This window comes from Lissotriton helveticus, chromosome 3_2 (assembly GCF_964261635.1).
Source record: "Lissotriton helveticus chromosome 3_2, aLisHel1.1, whole genome shotgun sequence".
NCBI lineage: Eukaryota > Metazoa > Chordata > Amphibia > Caudata > Salamandridae > Lissotriton > Lissotriton helveticus.
In genome coordinates this window covers 487,921,283-487,930,873 of record NC_136062.1, presented here as the reverse complement: position 1 = coordinate 487,930,873, position 9,591 = coordinate 487,921,283, and positions in this window count along the sequence as shown.

The following is a 9,591-nucleotide window of genomic DNA, read 5'->3' as shown; positions in this document are numbered from 1 at the left end:
GAGTGAGGAGAATGGAAGCCAGCCGGTCACCTCCATGGAGTGAGGAGAATGAAAGCCAGCTGGTCACCTCCATGGAGTGAGGAGAATGGAAGCCAGCTGGTCACCTCCATGGAGTGAGGAGGATGAAAGCCAGCTGATCACCTCCATGAAGTGAGGAGAATGGAAGCCAGCCAGTCACCTCCATGGAGTGAGGAGAATGGAAGCTAGCCGGTCACCTCCATGGAGTGAGGAGAATGGAAGCCAGCCGGTCACCTCCATGGAGTGAGGAGAATGGAAGCCAGCTGGTCACCTCCATGGAGTGAGGAGAATGGAAGCCAGCCGGTCACCTCCATGGAGTGAGGAGAATGGAAGCCAGCCGGTCACCTGCATGGAGTGAGGAGAATGGAAGCCAGCTAGTCACCTCCATGGAGTGAGGAGAATGGAAGCCAGCTGGTCACCTCCATGGAGTGAGGAGAATGGAAGCCAGCTGGTCACCTCCATGGAGTGAGCACCTCCATGGAGTGAGGAGGATGAAAGCCAGCCGGTCACCTCCATGGAGTGAGGAGAACGGAAGCCAGCTGGTCACCTCCATGGAGTGAGTAGAATGGAAGCCAGCCGGTCATCTCCGCCGGTCACCTCCATGGAGTGAGGAGGATGAAAGCCAGCCGGTCACCTCCATGGAGTGAGGAGGATGAAAGCCAGCCGGTCACCGCCATGGAGTGAGGAGAATGGAAGCCAGCTGGTCACCTCCAAGAATTGAGGAGAATGGAAGCCAGCCGGTCATCTCCATGGAGTGTGGAGAAGGAAAGCCAGCTGGTCACCTCCATGGAGTGAGGAGAATGAAAGCCAGCTGGTCACCTCCATGGAGTGAGGAGAATGAAAGCCAGCTGATCACCTCCATGGAGTGAGGAGAATGGAAGCCAGCTGGTCACCTCCATAGATTGAGGAGAATGAAAGCCAGCTGGTCACCTCCATGGAGTGAGGAGAATGGAAGCCAGCTGGTCACCTCCATGGAGTGAGGAGAATGGAAGCCAGCCGGTCACCTCCATGGAGTGAGGAGAATGGAAGCCAGCTGGTCACCTCCATAGAGTGAGGAGAATGAAAGCTAGCCGGTCACCTCCATGGAGTGAGGCGAATGGAAGCCAGCGGTCACCTCCATGAAGTGAGGAGAATGGAAGCCAGCCGGTCACCTCCATGCAGTGAGGAGAATGGAAGCCAGCCGGTCACCTCCATGGAGTGAGGGGAATGGAAGCCAGCAGTCACCTCCATGGAGTGAGCACCTCCATGGAGTGAGGAGAATGGAAGCCAGCCGGTCACCTCCATGGAGTGAGGAGAATGGAAGCCAGCTGGTCACCTCCATGGGGTGAGGAGAATGGAAGCCAGCCGGTCACCTCCATGGAGTGAGGAGAATGGAAGCCAGCTGGTCACCTCCATAGAGTGAGGAGAATGAAAGCTAGCTGGTCACCTCCATGGAGTGAGGAGAACGGAAGCCAGCCGGTCACCTCCATGGAGTGTGGAGAAGGAAAGCCAGCTGGTCACCTCCATGGAGTGAGGAGAATGAAAGCCAGCCGGTCACCTCCATGGAGTGAGGCGAATGGAAGCCAGCGGTCACCTCCATGAAGTGAGGAGAATGGAAGCCAGCCGGTCACCTCCATGCAGTGAGGAGAATGGAAGCCAGCCGGTCACCTCCATGGAGTGAGGGGAATGGAAGCCAGCAGTCACCTCCATGGAGTGAGCACCTCCATGGTGTGAGGAGAATGGAAGCCAGCCGGTCACCTCCATGGAGTGAGGAGAATGGAAGCCAGCCGGTCACCTCCAAGGAGTGAGGAGAATGGAAGCCAGCCGGTCACCTCCATGGAGTGAGGAGAATGGAAGCCAGCTGGTCACCTCCATGGAGTGAGGAGAATGGAAGCCAGCTGGTCACGTCCACGGAGTGAGGAGGATGAAAGCCAGCCGGTCACCTCCATGGAGTGAGGAGAATGGAAGCCAGCTGGTCACCTCCATGGAGTGAAGAGGATGAAAGCCAGCCGGTCATCTCCATGGAGTGTGGAGAAGGAAAGCCAGCTGGTCACCTCCATGGAGGGAGGAGAATGAAAGCCAGCTGGTCACCTCCATAGAGTGAGGAGAATGAAAGCCAGCTGGTCACCTCCATGGAGTGAGGAGAACGGAAGCCAGCCGGTCCCCTCCATGGAGTGAGGAGAATGGAAGCCAGCTGGTCACCTCCATGGATTGAGAAGAATGGAAGCCAGCTGGTCACCTCCATGGAGTGAGGAGAATGAAAGCCAGCTGGTCACCTCCATGGATTGAGGAGAATGAAAGCCAGCTGGTCACCTCCATGGAGTGAGGAGAACGGAAGCCAGCCCGTCACCTCCATGGAGTGTGGAGAAGGAAAGCCAGCCGGTCACCTCCATGGAGTGAGGAGAATGAAAGCCAGCCGGTCACCTCCATGGAGTGAGGCGAATGGAAGCCAGCGGTCATCTCCATGAAGTGAGGAGAATGGAAGCCAGCCGGTCACCTCCATGCAGTGAGGAGAATGGAAGCCAGCCGGTCACCTCCATGGAGTGAGGGGAATGGAAGCCAGCAGTCACCTCCATGGAGTGAGGAGAATGGAAGCCAGCTGGTTACCTCCAAGGAGTGAGGAGAATGGAAGCCAGCCGGTCACCTCCATGGAGTGAGGAGAATGGAAGCCAGCTGGTCACCTCCATGGAGTGAGGAGAATGGAAGCCATCTGGTCACCTCCATGGAGTGAGCACCTCCATGGAGTGGGGAGAATGGAAGCCAGCCGGTCACCTCCATGGAGTGAGGAGAATGGAAGCCAGCCGGTCACCTCCAAGGAGTGAGGAGAATGGATGCCAGCCGGTCACCTCCATGGAGTGAGGAGAATGAAAGCCAGCAGGTCACCTCCATGGAGTGAGGAGAATGAAAGCCAGCCGGTCACCTCCATGGAGTGAGGCGAATGGAAGCCAGCGGTCATCTCCATGAAGTGAGGAGAATGGAAGCCAGACGGTCACCTCCATGCAGTGAGGAGAATGGAAGCCAGCCGGTCACCTCCATGGAGGGAGGGGAATGGAAGCCAGCAGTCACCTCCATGGAGTGAGCACCTCCATGGTGTGAGGAGAATGGAAGCCAGCTGGTCACCTCCAAGGAGTGAGGAGAATGGAAGCCAGCCGGTCAACTCCATGGAGTGAGGAGAATGGAAGCCAGCTGGTCACCTCCATGGAGTCAGGAGAATGGAAGCCAGCTGGTCACCTCCATGGAGTGAGGAGAATGGAAGCCAGCAGTCACCTCCATGGAGTGAGCACCTCCATGGTGTGAGGAGAATTGAAGCCAGCCGGTCACCTCCATGGAGTGAGGAGAATGGAAGCCAGCCGGTCACCTCCAAGGAGTGAGGAGAATGGAAGCCAGCCGGTCACCTCCATGGAGTGAGGAGAATGGAAGCCACCTGGTCACCTCCATGGAGTGAGGAGAATGAAAGCCAGCCGGTCACCTCCATGGAGTGAGGAGAATGAAAGCCAGCCGGTCACCTCGTCACCTCCATGGAGTGAGGAGAATGAAAGCCAGCTGGTCACCTCCATGGAGTGAGGAGAATGAAAGCCAGCTGGTCACCTCCATGGAGTGAGGAGAATGAAAGCCAGCTGGTCACCTCCATGGAGTGAGGAGAACGGAAGCCAGCCGGTCACCTCCATGGAGTGAGGAGAATGGAAGCCAGCTGGTCACCTCCATGGATTGAGAAGAATGGAAGCCAGCCGGTCACCTCCATGGAGTGAGGAGAATGAAAGCCAGCTGGTCACCTCCATGGATTGAGGGGAATGAAAGCCAGCCGGTCACCTCCATGAAGTGAGGAGAATGGAAGCCAGCCGGCCACCTCCATGCAGTGAGGAGAATGGAAGCCAGCCGGTCACCTCCATGGAGTGAGGAGAATGGAAGCCAGCTGGTTACCTCCAAGGAGTGTGGAGAATGGAAGGCAGCCGGTCACCTCCATGGAGTGAGGAGAATGGAAGCCAGCCGGTCGCCTTCACACAAACCAGCTCACGAACGAACAGGGATACCTCTGGTCACAACCTCGCCCTGATGATGCTCGCTGAACTGTCTTAAAGTGATCTGTCTGCTTGCTGTTTGAGAGGGCAGTGTCCAGTGGCATTGATAGGGGGCGCTAGACAGGGGACTCCAAGAACCTTGATGGAAACTCGGCAGTCTCTACGGAGTGATATCTGGGTGTGGTTTAAATTAGACTGGAACAGGTTCACTACCTCGTGTGACTCTTTCCAGTTCAAGTCTAAAGTGGGGGTGTATTTGACGGGAAACATATTGCCAAAACACAATGGTGAATGGAAAGGTGTGCCTCGATAGGGTTGACACCTTCCGATATTTGGGCCTCTGACATGAGAGCGGAAGGGTCACAAATGCCACTCATTTTTCTTTTTCTTTATTCAACTAGAGATTTTATTAACACCAGGAGGTTAATGTAGTCCCACAAAATTCATTACATTCAATACGTTACATACAATACAGTTCAAGTAGCAAACATATATAAAAATATAATTTTTACCTACTGGCGGTCGTCAGTAGGTAGTTATAGTTAGGACCAAGTTTCCATAGGAAGAGCATTTTTTGTTTTGCGTATAACTTTGGCGTCGTTTGATGAATCTTCATGAAATTTACCAAACGAATTCTTTGTTCATATCAGCTCCTATGTTGAAAGCGTGGGGGTGATTCGTCAAGGGGGAGCCGAGAAAAAAGGGGTCCCAAAATGTATTTTCTCCCTGAAGTTTCCATAGGAAACTTTAGACTAGGCTACAGGTCGAACGGGTGAACGGAATTACCCCAGATTTGGCAGGGAGAAGGGTCTTGGTCTTGAAAGTGCGCTTTTGTTTATTCGGTGTAAATCTGTTCAGTAGTTTTGGAGAAATATTGGAATTTACAGATATCGACATTTGGGAATCCTGCCATCTGATTGGCTTCACACCTGCTTGCACCGCAGATAATTGACACCGCTCTCTCCTGTGTAAAATTGCCATTCCATGATACAAAACCTTACCAGAGTGCTCATTTATTCCAAACTTCTTCATGTAAACTATTGCTTTACCTGAGCAGATGGCGTCTGGTACTGAGTACCTGCGCTACTTTAATTTAAAAGAAAGAGCATCTGCACTTCTCGGCACTGCTGAAATACATTTAATGGGAGAAGCAGCACTTAGGAGGAGCGAATAGGTACTATAGATAATAAGTAGCAGCACTTTTTCTATGTTTCCATTTATAATACTGCCTATAACATTTCATAGGTGTACGTCACCCCTCCAAACGCATACATCACTCTATCAGCACTGATTGCTCGCTTCTTTTGGACAAGCCACTTACAAACGTTCGGGTCCACAGGGTTCTGCTAGATTGCCAATCGCCTGAACTGGTGCTGGTCTTCCGCTGATAGCATATGGTGCTGGGCCTCTCTTGACTTTGGAGGCTCAGGGCTGCATTACACAGTTGACAGTCTGCAGAATATTTTGAAAATAGTTTCAAGTTTCAAGTTTATTTAATTTGCATAGTTATTTAAAACCATTGCAACATTTGCTTAAAAAAAGTATTCACATTATTGTTGTACAATGATAAAAACCATAAAACCAAAATTACTATACAAAGAAAGTCGGCTATGCAGGCGATGGCAAGGTTCATCTGTTCGCAAGATACAGTGCAGTGCATTCGCTGTTCCTAGCGGGTACTGGGTGTTGGCGTGTTAAGGTGCCCTATAGAATGTATTGTTCTTGTTGTTTGTTCTTGCTCAAAAATTGATGATCTAGAAAAGTGCTGATGCTCTGTCCTTTGAGGGAAGCCAGTCCCGGATTATAACTTAGTTGCACCACTAGGGCTTCTTACTCGTGCGGCTTATTTATATGGCTATTCCAATATTAAGTGTTTTTTGTTCAGCCAGCTTTAAGTCGTTTACTAGTCTGCAGTTCAGCTGCGTATTTCCCAGATTAAAGCAAGCCAACACCGCTTGTCTCCTGGTGCGGATACCTAGCTGCTTAAGGGGGGCTTTTAATAGCAGTAACCGTTCTTGATGTAGATCCTTACAGGGGCAGATTAGGTGTAAGATGTCTCCTAGCGTGGAGTTGCACAGTCTACACGTGCTTTGGGTTATGGCCCTCAGCCATGGTGGAAGATGCTGGATGCACGGGAGGATACCCAGTCTGTGCTTTAAGAATTTCATTTTTATCTCTTTGGAGTAGCCCTGATTAAAGTACTTTTGTGGAGCAAGTAATGTGTAAGCGTTCTAGGTCCTCCAGGCATGGGATCTGTCTGCAAAGGTTAACTCGTCCTCTACCACCGCACTTTGATTTACACATTTCCAAGCCAACTTCTTGAAAGCTGAATGTCTAAGTTGAGTGTTCCAAGGATGCTTAAGCTTGGTACTTTCCAGCGATGTCTGCAGATATCTCCTTGCTTGGCTTGGCAAGTATCCCTGTGCTGGATTTCATGCCACAGCAGTTGGTTCAGCGTATTTGGAGTGGCGTTTCTGATTTCGTGCCAGCAGATAACATAAGACCCTTTTGAAAATAATACAGCATAGAGCTCGTCTGGATGGATACAAGGACCCCACCATTCCCACAACACACATGAAGAATAATTGTTGTTGTTGTATGACTTTATTCGTTATAAAAATATCATAAAAGTATAAACAGACCATGTCCATCAAATAAGACAATCCAGTGATAAAAAGGAACGGTGTCTCAATGTCATACAATAGCTCGATAAAACACAATCGAAATGATAAAAACAAGTTATACAAAATGTAAAAATAGCATAAAATCTATACAGATTAAAAACAATTCATATAACATAGAATCCATATATCAAGGGGAGACCTTACTATTGATCCTGGTTTTTAATGGCATTAGCCTTCAATAGTTTACTTCTGGTTAACCAGGTGCAGTCCAGAAATTTAGCTGTCCCACAGATTGTACTAGGGGAGGATGTATCGGATTTTAAAATGCGCAACACCTCTCTATAGTTCCTTGCTCCCAGGTTGGTACATACGGGTTTGAGCCATTTTCTTCTCGGGAGTTTGTAAGCTGGACAGGCAAAAAGAAAGTGTGGAATAGATTCTGTGGGAGAAACACAGGCGGGGCACTTACTACCTTTCGCATCACAAGTATTCCACCCTGCCGTAAAGTCATTGAGTGGGAGTGTTCCGTGCCTCAACTTCAGGTACAGTGCCCTATCTCTCGGGGATTCGATGAAATCGAGAAAGGGCTCCAGTTTAGCAGTGGGCTTGTGGTCTAGGAATTGCTTCGTCAAAGTGCCACGCTTGGATTTTGTAGTGGCTTCTATTATGACCCACTCCCAATAAGCTTTCTTTACAGCCTGTTTCAGCGACGGAGTCCGGAGAATAATTTATTTACATCAAAGGCCGCAAAGATGGAATCTCTGCCTAGGGGCCAGGGCTGATGAAACAGCAGGGGGCACAGCAGGACTTAAAAACACTCGTGCCTGGTGCCAGTGTGAGCGCAAACTCTTGCAGAGCAGCACTGAGAGGTTGAGCATGGACTGGAGGCCCTCAGTCAGAAGAACTCAAAATAATATTCAAAATCTAGTCAGTGCTTTAAATCAGTGAATAAATCAATCATGGGACATCTGAATGGACCCTAACGCACAGCTGCACCACCCTGAGCCTGGAGAGCGGTGAGCAGAGCTACAGGCTCGGAATTTGTCAGGCTGTTAGTTTTAAATACCTCAGCGAGCCACGCAGCCACCTCCCCTTGATGACAGTCTGTGACCTCTCTTCTCGGAACAGGTCCGGTCGCAGGACGGCATGATGAGGCACCGAGACCAATTCGGCACAGGCAGCCGCGCGAGCAGTGGCTGCCACTTATACCACACAAACAATTCATAACTGCCGCCCGCTCGCACCGCGTCCCCTCCCGCCTCTGGAGTAACTTAACTTCCTGTCTCCCCCTCAAGAGATAGACACACTGTTGCAGTCCTTACGCCATGTCACGTAAACGCAGCCGCCACAGTAGTGAACCCAACAGCCTGCTAACACTCGGCAGCGCATCATGACTTCTGCGCAGTGTGTAGAGTGGTACAGTTCAGCCCATGTCTGTCCAGTGCTTTATTTGAGCCAGCTCTGCCACAGATGCGCCCCCCTGGCCAGGTTGTGGCCTGCACTCCTGCTGCTTGCTCAAATGACTGCTACTTTAACATAATGTACTATAGCCCGGTGATCATGAGGAAGAAGCGGCAGCGCTATGATGCGTGACTTTGCATTTTAGTGCGGTGATGCGGATCCCCGCACTAAAATGTCTAACGCCTGATGTGTGACACTTGGCAGGGCTGGACCGATGCTACATTTTATTTGATCTGGTGTTTAAAACTCCCTGGTATTTTCCTCTGTTTACTTTCCTATGTACCACGCTGTGGATTTTAAAAACGTGCAAATAAATTATTTAAAAAATAAATAAGCTGCCCAGTTTAATTATAAAACTGACCGATATGCTCATATATTCATTGAAACACAGATATATTCTTTGAAATACAGACTGCCACTTCCAGTTGTCACATTTCTGTAATCACTCAACTTTGCCGCAACTTCAACAAGCCTGAAATACCTTTCCCTCGAGGACCGGGCGACATCGCTTGAGGTCCGACTTCGTTGACAAGCCCGCTGCTGCAGCCCGTAGGGAGGAAACATGGCAGCTCGACCTGGGTGGGCTGAGTAGGGGCCTCATAGCAAGCGGATGGATGACCTGGGCTGGGCTCTGGAGAGCTCAGTGAGGCGAGGATCAGCGGTATGCCGATGACGGATTCTCTTGCCCCTGAGGCCGCGGGGCAGTCGAGAGCCTCTGCCTGCCATCGTCTACCTAGAGGAGTTTGATTTGTTTTGACTGGTCCGAAGCAGTCAGACAGCTGGTGAGGCCCCCCTGCTAGCTGGGGCTGGAGCTGTTGCCCCCTCGAGGAGACGAGTCGGAGAACAGTGGTTGCCGAGAAAGAGGAGAGCCTCGGGTCGAGGGCCCCCTGCTAACAGGCAATGAGTCCTTCCCTCCACATAGGAAGCGAGACGTACTGGGGTCAGTGGTGAGATACGAGATCCTCGGAGGCGTAGTTACACAGGTCTTATCATTAGTTCTGGATGCAAAAGCCTTTCTCAATGAGACTCCCGCTGGCAATAATTTCTCACTTCCAATGGAAGCAGCTGTCCTCCATGACAAAAAGGCTCCCGTCGATGGCGCTATGAGACACAGAGGGATGGGTAAGTGACTTGCCAATCACCCCAGTCTCACTCCTTTTTCTTCTTTCTTCTTTTTATTTTTGTTACGATCAGATAGAGAGCGCCCGCAGTGCGCACCACAGGGCGTCTATCGTGAGCCGAATGACAATTGGTGCAACATGCCTCATTTTTATGCCCACACTGCTTGTTAGCGAACGAGGTTTGGTTGTGTATCACCTGCAGTTCCTGCCCCATCGGACGTCTAATCTGCTAGCAGTCTGGTCCGAGGGCTTTGGCCTGACTCCGTGTTGAACACCTCATTGAACACTGTGCAATTTGTGTCGCTGAACTTTCTTTGAGGCAGATAAATGGATGTGAGATAGAACTGTCGAAATAGGTGCCCATTTTCC